The following is a 17,020-nucleotide window of genomic DNA, read 5'->3' on the forward strand; positions in this document are numbered from 1 at the left end:
TGTCAAGGATTTGACTCCCATTGGCTGTGTTACCTTGACTAATTTGTTGCATTTTCATGGCCTCCAGTTTCTTCAAGTATAAATTTGGCATATTAAGCCTTTATTCCCCCTTTCCCTAATATTTTTAATGCAGAAACCAAAAAAAAGATAAGCCTGGTCATCATTTATACATGCCTAAAGCTTTCACATTTTTAGTTTTTGTGCATTTAGAGGAAGCTACACAGAAATTTCTAGGAGGGAGTCTGGCTGGTCCCTGGGGCAAGGGCTCATCAAATGACCACTTCCTAGAGCAAATCCACATTCTGAAAATGTGCTCTCCTGCTTTGCAGGTCTAAACATTTGCTACTCTGGTGTTGTATATTCCGTCAGGAAATACTCATGTTCAGAAGAGATTGATGAATAAACAGGCATGAAAAAACTTTAATCTATAAAAAATGTTGGCCTTTCAGAGATAACTATTATCTAGGATTCTCCACTGTGGTATGTCCTAGAAGCCACAAAAATAATCAGAGGGTAGCTTATTGATTACAGAATTAGTGATGGTCTCCAGGGATAGTTCATCCTGATGAACTGTTGCAACCACACCTCTCTCAGGTTGCAGGATGCTTGGGTCTAGCCAATTTGATCTAAAACAATGTACTAAAGACATGTATGCACATTCCTGTTCTCTGCCTCTGACTTTTATAATCTCTAAGCTTTCCTCTTTCATTCAGATCATTTCCTCAGAAAATGCCTTTCTGTTATCGTGTTAGTCAGGCTTATTAAAATCATGTGTTCTCCAAAGTCATCTCTGCTTCAGCAATCTTGTGAATTAATTCTACATGGATGATTCACATTATCATTAATTTAGGAAGTAAAAGCTAATTTTAGTTCAAATTATGGAGACATACCACTTTTAAGCAAATAAGCATTCATAACAAAAATGTGTTTACTATTTTTATTATTCCTCCAATCATTTACTCTACTTAATCTAGTACACGTTAGGTATTATACGGAATTTTCTTCTTTAGTTTTTAGAGATTTAAAACTGAAGCTTAGAGAATTGAATACTTTTATCAAGGTTAGACAGCTAGTAAGCCAGGAAGCTGTCAAAGATGAAATTTGAGTACAGGTTGAGCAGAGTCCAAAATTTTAGCCATTATGGTATTCTAGAAAATAAAATCTCAATATCGTTTGGTAATATATCTGAGAGTCCTTTATGGGTTGATATGTAAAATGGTCATTTCATATGTCCATGACAAAAATAATACCATATCATCTGGGTTGATGTGCAATCACACACATAGTATATTATTTGCTCCAAATGCCTTTATCAAAAGGTGTGCTTGATTCTTTTGTTTCTTTGTTTAAATGATTTGTTGACTATTTGGAGGAACAGTACAGTCAGCGGGCAGAGTAGAGTTTTGGAGTAAGATAAACTTGTCACATGGCCCTATCACTTACTCGCTGTATGAACTTTGTTAAATTACGTAACCCACTTCAACATCGCTAAAATGGAAAGTTTACTATTCTAACACATATGACTGCACTGTTAGGCCCTAGAGTCCAAAAAAGATAAAAAATAAAGTAAAATAAAAGTTGTAGCTTTCATGGAGAGAATAATTTAATGAAGACAATATGTAATAATTAAATAAAATTGTATTGTTGCAAGAAACAAGAACAAGCAGTGCTGTGCTGGTAAACTGGCTCTATGGACAGAAAAATACAACTTATAATGTCTGCTGTACCCTGTGGTATATATACTCCTACCATGGCTAATTTCAAACTACCAAGTTGCCCACAAATTTCCTGAATGTTTTGTAATCTGTCCTTATGATCCAGTAGAAGCAGATTCCTACCCACACTGAGGGTCTGGTAAGGAGGGTTTTCCTACCAAGACACTTCTATAAACATCTCATGTAAATTGCCTAGTATAGTTTTTGTTTTTTTGTTTTATTTTTTAACAGCACAAATTTCTGTAAACACCAGTGCCTTTTTATTCCACGGGTCTTCTTAAGATAGCATCTGCCTCTGTTTAATAAATTTAAGATCTATGTGAGGGTTAAAGGCTGGAAATTTTTTCTATCTATCTGTATTGAGAGTGTTTTACAGACCTTGGTTTAAATGACACGATAAAGCATTTGTATTTGTGCTTGAGTCAGAATATATAAGAAATAGAAGGCAAAAGGATTTTTAAAAGTGCCAGGAGCAAAAAATAATATACATGCTGTGATCAATAGTTGGGATAAAATGGTCATCTACAGGGCATTAATTTTCTCTAAACATTCATGGTCCTCTCTGGAGAGTAAATAAAATCAACATTTTTCCAACCCTTTGTGTTGAAACTTTCATTTATCTTTTGCCATCCTAACTTTGTTTTTCCATTCCTCTTTTCTAGTATCCTTTTCAAATTCATTATAATGTCATTCTTACTCCATATTTTCCCTGGCTTTCCATCAAACTCTTGTTTTTCATTTTTTTCTCCTTTATCTTAAATCATTACTATTCCTTTTTTCTTCATTTTCTTTCTTCTATTAATTTAATTGCAGAATGTAATTCTCTAGCTTCTGCTTTAACTTTAATTTGGAGGCAGTATCTGAGCTTGATGAATGCTGACAACTGTGTATGTCCATGTAACAACCACCTCAATTAAGGTAAAGACATATTTATCACCCCAAGAAAGTTCCCTCACATTCCTTTTCAGGTGACCCTGTGTCCCAAGGCAATTATGGTCCTGATGTCTATCTCCATAAATAGGTTTAACCTACTCTTGAATTACATACAAATGTAATCATGTAGGGCTTCCCTGGTGGCTCAGTGGTTGAGAGTCTGCCTGCCGATGCAGGGGACACGGGTTCATGCCCCAGTCCGGGAAGATCCCATATACCGTGGAGCGGCTAGGCCTGTGAGCCATGGCCGCTGAACCTGCGTGTCCAGAGCCTGTGTTCCGCAATGGGAGAGGCCACAACAGTGAGAGGCCCACGTACCGCAAGAAAAAAAAATGTAATCATGTAGTATATATTCCATTTTATTCTATAATTGCTAAGTAAGACATCATTATATGAATATATTATAATTTATGCATTCTCTTGTTGATATACATTTGCGTTGTTTTAAGTTTGGGCCACTTATGCATAATGCTTCCATGAACATCCTTGTTTAAGTCTTTTTGGTAGGGGCATAAATAGCTTGGGATGAAAATGATGGATTAGAGACCAGATGTCATAAGAAACTACCAAACCATTTTCCAAAATGGTTATGTCATTTTAACTCCTATCAGTAATGTATGTTCCAGTTACTCTGTATCCTTATCACATTTACTGTTTTTTGTATTTTTAATTTTAGCCCTTCCAGTGGATACCCAGTGATATGTTATTGCAGTTTTAAATTGCAATTCCCTGAAGGCTGTACAAGCTGTAGAGGTACAGCCTGCGCCAAGTCTGTCACAGCCCACTCCTTGTGCTGTGTGTATCCACTACAGCTTTATAAACATTTGGGGAGAAGTTCCTTCAGTGTTTCCTGTTGGCCTTGCTTTCTGAGAAGAGACTTAGACTCAGAAGGTTGGCCGGACACATTATAGCCCTTTACATTTTCTTCAATTGATTTTGGCCTTCAAATGATATTCATCAACTTCTTCCACTGCCATTATAAATTCTGCTTGCCTTAAGTTCTCTACTTTGATAATCCCAGTGATTATTCAGTAGTGTCATACAAACTGTCATTCCTGAAGGTGACTAAGTACTTCATTATAATACTTGTCTCAGTCCAGGCTTACTGCACATGTCCATTCACAGATGATAGACCCTATTCTTACCTTTTGGACCCTGAGCATAAGGAATCCAAAGTATACATTGGAAGCTGTAGCTTCTAGTTGAATGGAATACTTGATTTTCCTCTCTCCACCCTTTTTAAAGTCCAACTCCAGGTAAACATGTAATAGAATTCTGTCCACTGCAGGCATGTACTTAATGAACTGACCCATCTTGGACTTCTTCTCCTTTATCAGTTCTCCTATGTAACCCTGTACAGCTGTGAGTAAAGAGAAGGATGCTGGTAAAACCATGTTGGGTAGTAGGGGGACCTATTGAACATGACAGCATGTTGATGAAGCTTGCTTGTGTCCTCTGGCCATTTTTGAGCTCCATCCTTATATACCATTTCCATCCTATTATTGATAGCTGCTGAGCCACATCACATTTTGACCTGGTGAGTGTGATAGGACAAAACTGATGTGAAGTTCTGAATGCATAATCACTTAGTATTCTATAATCATATTTTCCATCTCTACCAGGACCCACTAGCATGCCAGGGACTGTTTATCAAAAGGTATGCCTTTCGTCAAAGCATAGAGCATAGTTTTGCTCCAGAAATGTAGGAATCTCAATTGTGATTCTCCCACAGAGACTTACCATAAATTCCACAGTATATCTTACTTTTGTCTAACTTAGCTCCCTAATGCAATGTTTTTGAGATTCTTCTATGTTGTTGCATGTATCAAGAGTTGTTCCTATCTATTGGTGAATAATATTTAATTGTATGAATAAACAAAAATTTGTTTATCTATTTTTCTATAGATGAACAATTGTGTTGTTTTTAATTTGTGACTGTTATAAATAAGGCAGCTGTAAAATACTCTTGTATAAATATATTTTTTGATCTTAGGTTTTATTTTCTTTTGTGTAAATACCTAATATGATATTTCTGATCGTAGGACAAACCTTTGGAAAATTTTCTAAGAAATTACCAAATAGATTCCCAGAGTGGTTGTAAATTTTAACTCTGACCAGCAATGCATTAGTATACCAGGTTTTTTTACCTCCTTATTAACATTTGCTATTATTGATCTTTTTAAATTTCAGCCATTCAGATGAGTATGTAGAGTTCTTTTATAGTAGCTTTAAATTGATATTGATATTTAAAACCTTCACATGTGTTACTCTTTTGAGAAGTGCCTGTTTCAAATATTTTGCCTTTTCTCCCATCAGTTTATTGTAGTCATAAAGTATAGTTGAGGATGGGCCCCCAGACACCAAATTTGGTTTGGATTTTCAGACCAATGATGCTACACATGCACTAGGAGGGTATGAAAAGATTTATGACAAAAGGAGGCTCTCTAGCAAGGTCATGGCAGGGTCCAAAATGGCTTGAGAGGGCAAGACAGGGAGGCCAGCTTGGGGTTTTTATGGTGGTGGGAGGGTAAGACTGAAGTGATGGCTTCCTTGCACAATATTAACTACCTCCAAGTACCAAGGCAGCAGTACTTGGGCTTTCTCATCAGCATGTCTATTTGCGGAGTAGCAGCCAAGGAAGAGAGTGGAAGAGGGTTTAAAACTTTCAACAGTCAAACATCAAAAACGTGTTCAGACTTTTTGTTAAAATTAGTTATATTTTTAATGATGATTTTAGGGAAGATATATGTAATGTGAACATTTTTCAAGTCTGGTTTGTCTATTATTTTTAAATTTCAAAAAAAAAAAGAAATTTATAATTTTGATGAAGTTTAACACAACATTATTTTTGTTACTTTTACATTTAGTGCTCTTTGTGATCTGCCCCCAAATCCTTGCCCATTGCAATATCATAAAGATATTTTCCTACCTTTTCTTCTAGAAGATTTTGACTATGGTTTTAGGTCAGGCTAATAATCCATTTTGAATTATTATTTTCTGAATCATATTAGGTAGGATTTGAGTTTTCTGTTATTGTTTTTCCATGCAGATATGCTCTTGTTCAGAACTAAAATAAATAAATAAATAACCAAAGAAAAGTGAATAAAAGAAAGTAAGAGTGATTGCATAAACACCTTGGACTATAATTTGGATCTTACTTTTGTCCTCATTAAGAGGATGTAGCCCTCTCAATTTTTAAGGTTTAAAATCTGGAGCGGGTCATTTAGCCTTGACAAATATGGTAAATATGGGGGCAAAATCTTGCCCATAGGACTCCAGATTTTTCCATACTCTTGCAGTGTTACTTCAGCCATGATTACTAGAATGGTGCCTCAGTTTTCTGATTCATACTTAGATTCCTGAATGGCACAGTTGCCCTTCTCTGAGGCTATACCCTCTACATTAGGATTCTGCCAAAATTTTATCTGAACTGCAAAGCAGAAGCCTATAAGCAACATTCGATTTTCAGATTCATGTTAATTGGCTCAGCCAGGTTTTAGAATTTTATTTAGTTCCAACATTTAAATATCTGAAATTGATATAAATTTAAATAAATATCCCCAAAATATCTTGAAAAATGTCTGAGATTTTGCAATATTGGCCCACTTCCCACAAAGGCACAATTGGCTGAGGCTGAGTTCTAGCTGACCCCATCACAAAGGGGATGCATGTTTCTTCCATGGCATCACTGTCCTTACCACTCCCTTTGCATCAACTTCCTTGCATCACTCATCTGCCCTATCTGCCTAGTCTATGTGGCATTAATTTATTGATCCTTCTTTCAAGAGCAAACCTGGCTTCTGGCTTTCACACACACAGACCACCTGGAACCATACTACTGCCACTCTCTGAATTTGAGTACTATTTGCAGTATGCACATGTCTGCTGCTCTATCCCACCTAGTGGATTGGGAATTACTTCGATAAAATATGATCTTCAATATGCCAGGTTCACTGCATCAACTAAGCTTCCTGACACCCTTTAAGTTGCTCATTGTGTTTCTCATCCAGGTCATCAACTCCTCTGAATTCTTTTCTTGTCCTTGATAACCCTCTTTTATTAACACCCTCGCTGGCTAGTGTAAAGTCTCACTACATTCTGAGGGTCTTCCTCTTATCTCTTCTTAACCACACTATCAGGAGTTTACTCTGCTGTCTACTTTACAGAAAAAATGTCTCACTGATACACAGACAAATTTATAAAGGTGAGCCAGGCTTTGCAATTACCACTTCACTCAATCCAAGTTTTATTAAATTATTTGACTGGCAGACAGGTAATCCCTTACTCTGATTATCTCCCCAAACTATACCCCTTTTAAAATCTGGACCCTCAAAATGGCAGATCCTCAAATGCAGAGAAATCATTCATTTGTCAAAGGTATTGGGATAGCTGTTCTTCCCTGTTAATATTCTAAATATAGACTGGAAGTTTCAACAAATATTAACCAGTATAAATAAAGTACTATTTAAGGGGCTTCCCTGGTGGCGCAGTGGTTGAGAGTCCGCCTGTCGATGCAGGGGACATGGGTTCGTGCCCCGGTCTGGGAGTATCCCACATGCCGCAGAGCGGCTGGGCCCGTGAGCCATGGCTGCTGAGCCTTCGTGCCTGGAGCCTGTGCTCTGCAACGGGAGAGGCCACAACAGTGAGAGGCCCGCATACCGCAAAAAAAAAAAAAAAAAGTACTATTTAAGCCAAATTCATAGTGATATCTTATCCAACCCTCAAAAAAGCTCACATTAATACTTTCTGACACCTTTCCTAACACTTATTTTAGTAAATTACATTTTCTCTAGCTTCCCAATTAATGATGAACTCAGATATCACAGAGTAGGTCCTCAGTAAATACTTGTCCAGTAAGTTAATGACTGTCAACAGTATTACCATGTAATCATGCTATATTCAATACAAGGAGGCTGAATCAATAACCACTTGAAGATTCTGTGTCTTTTCTTCAGATCTGACACATCTATTTCCCAGTTCCTGGAAGTATTGGCTGCCAATAACACAGATGCTTTTCTGACAACTCCTATCACATATTCCACCACCTCAAAGTTCCTGGACAAATACAGTTGCTGATCGACCTCTTACGTGTGTAGTTGAGGTGCTGGGTTGGAGATGGTTTATCATTCATGAAGCTAGAACATACACCCTAAATCAATAATTATATGTTTCTTTTATAGGAAGAATATGTGATCTGCTCAGTAACTAAAAGTGGAAGTAGGAGTGACCTCACTCACCATCACTCACTATCACCTAATCAGATAATGTACACTCCCCATAATACCAGATTTAGGCTCTGTGGGTTTTAGAGATCTTGGTTCTTATAGGTGAAATGTTTACACCTGGTAACACTGTAGAAACTCCATTGAACTTTAAGCTATGGCCACCACTTGATTACTTCAGACTTCTCATGCCAAGAGACTAATATGCAAGGAAAGGTATCATTATACTACCAGGGCTAATGGACCCCAATTATGAAGATGTTGACTTTCTCCTACATCATGAGAAAGGAAAGAATATGTTTGGCACTCAAGTAATAAATTGGAGTGTCTGGTGGTGTTCTCATGTTCAGTTTTAATGATAAATGAACAAATATATCAGCCAAGCTATGAGACAGGCGTGATAGCCAAGAATTCATACCCCTCAAGGATGAAGGTCTGGGTTGCCCCACCGGGCAAGTCACCTAGAGCAACAGAGGTTCTCACTGAGTTGGCAGAATATGTGGCAGAGGAAATAAAGGGTGGCATATCAGTTACAGCCTTGAGATCAACATCAGCATCAAGAGCTGTGGTTTGTCCTGCTACCCCTACTCTTATAATTTACCAGGAAAGAATAGCAATCAAAATCCTGGAGAAGCTATTTACATACGAGGTGAATTTACCATAAGAAGCAAATGAATAGGAGTGCTACAATGCCTATGTATGCTTAGTTTCTAGAAAAACAAACAAACTTTTTTTTGGGGGGAGTATGCGGGCCTCTCACTGCTGTGGCCTCTCCTGTTGCGCAGCACAGGCTCCGGACGCACAGGCTCAGCAGCCATGGCTCACGGGCCCAGCCTCTCCGTGGCATGTGGGATCCTCCCGGACTGGGGCACGAACCCATGTCCCCTGCATCGGCAGGCAGACTCTCAACCACTGCGCCACCAGGGAAGCCCAAAGAAACATTTTTGAGGGGTTGGGGACTGAGGGCTGAAATCATCGTGGTAATATCTGAGTTTTGTTTAATATTGTGTAGAAAGCAAAGGAACAGCATAATAATCCTCTTACAGATCTCCAGGTTTCTTGGTGTCCTGAAGTTCCAAATTGAACTCTTATTGAAAAATAACTAAATAATGAGTCTTGCCTAGCCTACAAAATGAGCATGAATCTTGGCATTTGCCAAAAGAGCTCTTCCTTAATTTCCTCATCAATAAAATGATAAACTGGATTTAGAAAATTTCTAAGAATCTTACCAGTGCTAGATTTCTTTAATTCTAATAAAATCACCAAGAGCTGGAAGTTGCTCTAAAATGTGAAGAAAAATAGTAGATTATGCATGTCTCTGTATGCCTCATCAAAACCCTTAAGACCTGCAATTATTGCAGGTAGGTTATTTTCTATATTCTTACCACCTTCCCTTCAGCCACTGTCATTTGTAAATCAGTCACTGTCTACTTTTCTCAAATGTAATTTTGGATAAATTAAAGTCGTAAACAATCAATCCTATATTATGAGTGAAGAATGTCAACACATTTTCTCCCTCTGGATCCCTAACATCTGTGAAACGGAGTGTGATGAATTTTGCCATCAAAATAACAGATAGTTGGCAATGAATGGCATTACTATCATGTCATTTAAAGAAGAAATGGTCCATTTTTTTTAAAATTGGAAGAAGATAATGGTGACCCCTTGATGCTCACCACATGGGTATCATTTTCTGTTCAAACTTCCATTTATTTCAAACCTTTGCTCCCAAAGTAAGTCAGGAACATGAGAAAAGTTAAAACTGAGCATAATCCCCCACATAGTAGGAATACACTGGATTGGGTAGGGAGAAATCTGACTTCAGATGTCTCTCCTTCTCTGGTAGAATCTACTCAGGTACTGTGGAAATATCATCCAATAGAAGGTTGGTCATCCCAACCCTGCCGAGACAAAGTCTCCAAACTTAGGTTTTCCCTCCTTATAACACCAATTGTTGTCTGCAGTTTTTCGGTCTCTGAATATCTTTGACCTCACATGTTTGGCTTCATCTACACTAGCACAATGTACTTGGTGGCAGAATTGCCATTTCTACTTCCAACCATGACCTTCTCAGGCATGTTTTTAAGCTCCAATACCTCTGGGCCATTGCCACCCCCTAAATATTCTTCCTTGCTCAGTCTCCACCTCCAGTTATTTTGAAGGTTGTACCTCAGGACTATACCCTTAGCTGCACTATCTAGATGGAGTTATGTATGAAGCACACTGTCATTTCCTTCAATTTGTTGAAGACCTTGACTGCTCTCTCCATAATCTTTCTCCCCACCACTATTCTTATCATAATTCAGGCTTGTCAATATACAAATAGGTAACTCATACATCACCAGGCTCCTCAATTTCTTTACCTCTTCCAAAAACCTTTTTCTTCATGCTTCTTCAGCCTCCTACTTCTACCATCTCACATGGATCCATCTCATATCTGGATCTTACACCATGAATAAAGGCACTACTCTAGCACCATAATTTACAGCTCCCACTCTACCATCCCACTTCACCTGTATCAGAATGCCCATCATAGCAATTTTTCACCTCTTCAAATACATACACTCTAATCCTTTCTTTTCTGTGAATCAATTCCTCCTCTTTTCACTTCCCTCTGTAACCGGTATATATTCTATTGTAATTAGCCCTTTACAAATATCCTCTATTTCTTTTCCCTCTCCTTCTTTTATAAATTAAAGGAGCTAACTTTCCTCATCCAAGACTTCTTTCCAGATCAAACTTTACTATTCTTTTTTTTTTTTTTTTTTTTTTTTTTTTCAGTATGCGGGCCTCTCACTGTTGTGGCCTCTCCCGTTGCGGAGCACAGGCTCCGGACGCTCAGGCCCAGTGGCCATGGCTCACAGGCCCAGCCGCTCCGCAGCACATGGGATCCTCCCAGACCGGGGCACGAACCCGTATCCCCTGCATCGGCAGGCGGACTCTCAACCACTGCGCCACCAGGGAGGCCCATTTACTATTCTTTAGATTACCTTTAGATGGCACATTTTTAAGGCTTTTTGCTAAGTATGATCATGGATACATTTTTTAACCTATATGAGCTTGAGTTCCTTGCATTGATATACTGACATTCATACTATTCTTTGATATTTCAATGAAAATTAAAGAAATTAAGTGAGAAAGAAATGGCATGCAAATAGACACATTAGTTCCTGACAAATTTTAAGTATAAAAAGTGTTAGGGTAATTAAAGTATTAGGTTTCTATGTTTGTGTGACTGTGTTTCCAGACTTTGTTTTTCTTTCCTTTTGTTTTGACTTCTCATTATTTTTCTTTGGCTCTGAAATAATGTCTTGAGTCATATTGCAGAGTGTGATGTTTAATTATGTTTGTCAACTTGGCTAGGCTATGGTGCCCAGTTTTTTGGTCAAGCAGCAGTCTAAATGTTGCTATGAAGACTTTTTTTAATGAGTCTAACATTTAATTCAATAGACTGAGTAAAGCAGATTATCCTTCAAAATTTGGAAGGGCCTCTTCCAATCAGTTAAAGGCCTTAAAAAAAAAAGACTGAGACTTCCTAAAGAAGAATTTCTGTCTCAGTAAGACTAAAAAATAGACACCCTGCTTGAGCTTTTAATCTTCTGGCCTGCTCTATGAATTGGGGTTTACCCACCACACAATCAAATGAGTCAATATCTTAAAATCTCTCTCTCTCTTTCTATCTCTATCCTAATTTCTATCTTTACATTCTATGTTCTGTGGAGAACCTGGATTAATTCACAAAGGCAAAAATTACAAGACCTGAAGTCAGTGAGAGCTGAGCCTGTCTTGTCTGGTTACTAGCCCTGGTATAAGAAGCATAGCCTATTCCAAGTTTGTTCTGATGGGGGAGCAGAGGTTTCTGTTAATCCCAAAATGGCAGTGAGACAGAATACATTATGTGAACTGAACTACGAAAATCTTCGAAACACATGGATAAGAAAAAAAAAAAAAAGAATGGACTAACAAAGAAGTAAGTACTAAGATGAATAATTCAGCAAAAAAATAAGAAGAGATATGATGATTACAAAATATTATAGTAGTGGAGATGTCTAGAATTATTAACAAAAATATCTCTGGACAGGTGAGACTTGATGTGACCATATTTATATATTCCATCTGGACAGGTGAGACGTGATGTGACCATATTTGTATATTCCATCAGGCTTTCAATCAGCCTTTAAGACCACACCAAACTTTCCAAAAGTCTAATTAGTTTCAAAGTTAACGACAGTGCCATAAATTATATTTTGCAATTAATTGTCACATCTAGTCTATTGGTTTCCTATAATAGCTCATTAAAAGTTGCATTACACTACTTGATCTGTTAATTTCAGGGTCAAGTTTATATGTATATTTTATATAAGAAAAAATTTATTTCTGTTGCAGCAAGAAAATAATAAAAATTTAATTAAAGTCTCAGGAGGTTTTAGATAACTTTTAGACATGATATTATACTATTTTAAGCAATAACAAGGCAAATGATTTCAGGTTCTAAATTTAGGGAACTGCAAAGACAAGTAATAGCATACACACACACACACACACACACACAAAGTAGAAGAAGATAATTTTCTCAGAGGGAAAGCTGAGCAGTATTTAAAATGAAGAAACATTCTCAACTGTCCTTGAATTAAGATATTTTTCTACAGGCGATACAGCCAGGTTTGGAAATAAATGTTGTTTATAGGAAATAGCAAAACAAAATGTTAAAATATTAAATATACATAAATACTGAAGAATTTTACTTCTGAATGTATTTACATGCTATCGTATTGTAACTGAACATTTATACTGAAATTTTTCCTCTCAAACTTCATTAACAAAAATTGCTGCTCTGCCTATTTTATAGAACTGTGGTGAGGATAAAATGAGATTATAGAAGTGAAGTCATTATGTAAGTTGTAAATTTTGGTTGATGGCAGTGAAACAAAAGAGGGAAAAGAAAATATTGACATGTAAATAGATCTCAATAAACTTTTTTTTTTTTTTTTTTTTTGTGTGTGTGTGGTACACAGGCCTCTTCACTGTTGTGGCCTCTCCCGTTGCGGAGCACAGGCTCTGGATGCACAGGATTCGTCCGTGCAGGCTCAGCGGCCATGGCCCATGGGCCCAGCCGCTCCGTGGCATGTGACACCTTCCCAGACCGGGGCATGAAGCTGTGTCCCCTTCATCGGCAGGCGGACTCTCAACCACTGCGCCACCAGGGAGGCCCAAAAAACAGTTTAAAGAAGACACTAGCTGTAAATTTACAGGATAAAAGTGGCAAAATGCACTTGAACACATCCAGTGTGGGAGAGTATACATGGAACGTATTACTCATATTCACTGTTGACCAGCCTAAATTCGTACATCCAGTCTAGAGTACACATGATAACAGCAAGTCTTTTACCTTGATCCAGCAACTCTAACTCTTAGTACCTACATATGGATACAGTTACATCTCTGCAGAAGATGTCATATGCAAAGGTATTCATTTTGGTATGTTGAAACATAAAAACCGGAAACAGTGTATGATTCTGTCATTGGAGAAAGAACTAAATAAACTGTCTTCTACCAAGAGTATATATGTATAGAATAAAGCAACACTTAAAATGATGAGGTAGGTCTACATACACAGACATGAATAAATCTCTAAAAATTCTTTCTAGAAAAAAAAAATGATAAAGGTGCCCAGTGATAAATACAGACCATATAATTTATATAAAAATTATAATAACAATACTGCCTCAATCAGTTCTGGCTGCTGTAACAAATTATCATAAACCAGATGGCTTAAACAACAAATACTTATTTCTCACACTTCTGGATGCTGGAAGTCCAAGATTAAGATTTGCATCTGATTCTTCCTGGTTCATAGACGGCAGTCTTCTCATGGTGTCCTCACATGGCAGAAGGGGCAAGAGAACCCTTTGGGGTCTCTTTTATACAGGCACTAATCCTATTAGGTCAGGAGGGCCCCACTCTCAGGACCTAATCACCTCCTAATGCTATCACGTTGGGGAGTTAAGATTTCAACATATGAATTTTAAGGGGAGAGAATAAACATTTAGTCCATAACAAATACCATGTACTTCGGGTGTGTGTGTGTGAATGTGTGTTTGTCTACAATAACAATGTACAGCGATTACTAACAGTGGTTATCTCTAGGTTTAGGGATTGCATTTTGTATGTGCATCCTTGTGCCTGTGAAGGAAGTCAAGATCAAGGTGATTGTGTCAAGTTGGGTCCTTTGGAAGTAGACTCTGAAACTGAATTTGGGTTCCAAAGTGTATAGGAAGCCTCAACCAACACAGCAAGGTGCTCTGTAGTGAGGTCCGCACCACTGAATGGTCCTGTGTTGGGCCATATGCCTGGGGTCATGCTTAGTCACTGGACATAGGTGATAGAAAGTGTGGGACCTCAGCTGAGGCAGCTCTTAATACAGAATTTAGCCTTAACGTTTTTTGTTTGTTTCTTTCTTTGTTTGTTTTGTGGTACACGGGCCTCTCAGTGTTGCAACCTCTCCCGTTGTGGAGCACAGGCTCCAGACGCGCAGGCTCAGAGGCCATGGCTCACGGGTCTAGCCGCTCCGCAGCATGTGGGATCTTCCCGGACCGGGGCACAAACCCGTATCCCCTGCCTCGGCAGGCAGACTCTCAATCACTGCACCACCAGGGAAGCCCTAATGTTTGTATTTTTTAAAGGGGAATATTTTCGTGTGCTTTAAGCAGTAAGCAAATACAATAACATTTTCAAAACCAACATATGCAGAATGATATGTATGTGTATATGTATAACCTTATAAAAATTGCAAGCCATTTTGATAGCAATAGCTATCATTTCATTGTATACTTTAGTGCTTTTAAAACAATATTCAACATATATGCATTAATATTATTAACAGGAAAACAATGTTTTCTGGATTCCTTCTCTGATTCTATGAAAAACATCTGGACAAAGTGAGCAGTAATCTTAGATGAAGTATAAGGGGTACAGTGTGGAGGTCCTGGTGAACGGGAAGCCTCTGACAAATTTCAATCTGGAGAGGCCTTAGCAAGCAGGTGGTCAATACAAAGTGAGTGTGTGGCAGCCACCAAGCCTCAGAATGGTACTTAGGGACAGAACTCAATATTGAAAGGGAAAACATGTATCTAATTAGAGCCAGCGATTTCCTAGTCCCATGGTCACTGTGATAAAGTGAAGTAGACAAAGAGTTTGGTCCTAGGAACAAAGCAGAAGGAAAAGCTGATGCTCACCTAACTGTAGTGAGGCTCAGTGCTTCATTCCATTGTCCTCTCATCCTTCACTCTGTGTCACCCAAAGGACAAACTTGTAAAGTTAAAGATCAGATAGACTCTAGCATGACAGATTAAAAGAAAACATTTCTACATGGAAGAAAAAAAATATTTTTATATTTTGGGAGGCCCACATTTTCATTGACCTTATCTTTAAATGGCTCAGTCTACTCTTTCCTTTTGACCTAGACCTTCAAAACCCTGGTAACTGAAATCTGTGCAAAACAGTGCTGAGACAAGTGAAGACTGCCTGTACTCAATTCTTGAATTGGAATATAGTATTTTAAGATGTATTTTTCAAAATTGATTCATAGATTCTATGAAATCCCTATCAAAACTAAATCAGTCTCTTTTGAAGGAATAGACAAGCTAATTCTCAAATTTAAATGGAAGTGCAAAGGGCTGAGCATAGCCAAAACAATCTCAACAAAGAAGAAAAAATGTTGGTGGACATTTACTTCCTGATTTTAACACTTACTATGAAATCTTACTAAGACCATGTGGTATCACCTTAAGGACAACTAATAGATCAATGAAGTAACACAGGGAGTTTTGGTCAACCCATACATATGCAGTCCACTGATTTTGACCAAGCTACCAAGTTATTTGAATGAGAAAGAGAAAACTATTGTTAAGCAATAGTTTTTAAATCTGCTTCTAGAAACACTGGTTTGAGAGTAAACCTTGATTCCCTTGTTGGGTTTTTGTAACTTTGGATACCAGTTGAGCTTTTGTCAATGCTCATCATACTGGTTTTAGTGTCTCTTGTGGTCTCCATCTAGAAATATGTGGGTCCCATGGAATTTCAATAATGAAGTTTTCTTCCTGGGTACCAGTAGGGGAAGATAATTAGAAAGACAAGTCTAGGTGGATTCTTTAAACTGTCAGAATTGCCTTAGGGATTCTGGGTGGGCTAGGAACCTCAGAACCTTGCCCCCAGGCAAGGAGACTTAGTACATTATAGGACTGTACAGATCTGGAAGTGGCACTTGCAACCTCAGGAGTTCCCTGGGTAATATTTGAAACTGGCCCCATACACAGGAGAAACTGAAGAAAGAGGCAGACAACTCCAGTCTGGTCGGTGGCAATTTTAACAAAGAAGGGAACTTACATACGAGGCTTGTCTTAGGTGGCAGCAAGATGAGTAGGTCTCCACATGGCCCGAGAGAATCATAAAATTTATATAGAGGCCTTAAGTGGTTTCAATCACATATTCAATCCTGGTAGTCTCACCAAAACCTTACTCATCCCTCTTCCAAGATTGCATCCTTGAAAAGTATCTGGCAATGGGAACTGTGAGCGGGATGTACATTCCAAGGATGAGGAGGGGATGGGGATCCTTTTATTGCCCAAGTCCAGCTTTTGGGTGACAGCCATCACATCCCCTCAACGACCTCCTCCAAAAAGCGGGTGCATTGTTTATTCTTTCTTAGACACAATACAGAAATCTGTATTTATAGATAATGATACAACAGACTTCACAGAGTTTTTGAAAGGCTTAAATACAAATCACATCTTTAAAATGCTAGAGGGTTGATTGGCATGTAACATGGTTGATACATTATAACACTGTCTTTTACCCTCAGTCCTCCCAGCTGTACACAAAAGAAAACAACAGAATGTTGAGGGGAATTCGTGCCATTCAGTTCTATTCCAGAAATATTCTTGGTAAACATGTGCATGTATTGTTTTCTTTGTAAAAGATACCTTTCTTTGGCTTTAAATTGTACTTGATAATTTTCATGTATCATCTATTATGCAATCTACACCCACTCCCTTCCCTCTCACAAAAATAGATAAATGAAGAGGCAAATGCTAAAAACTACTTTGGTAAAAGCTAGGAAAGGCTATTAAATGACATATTATATAGGAGTAT

The sequence above is a fragment of the Mesoplodon bidens genome (assembly GCF_964165515.1).
Source record: "Mesoplodon bidens genome assembly, chromosome: 1".
Classification (NCBI taxonomy): Eukaryota; Metazoa; Chordata; class Mammalia; order Artiodactyla; family Ziphiidae; genus Mesoplodon; species Mesoplodon bidens.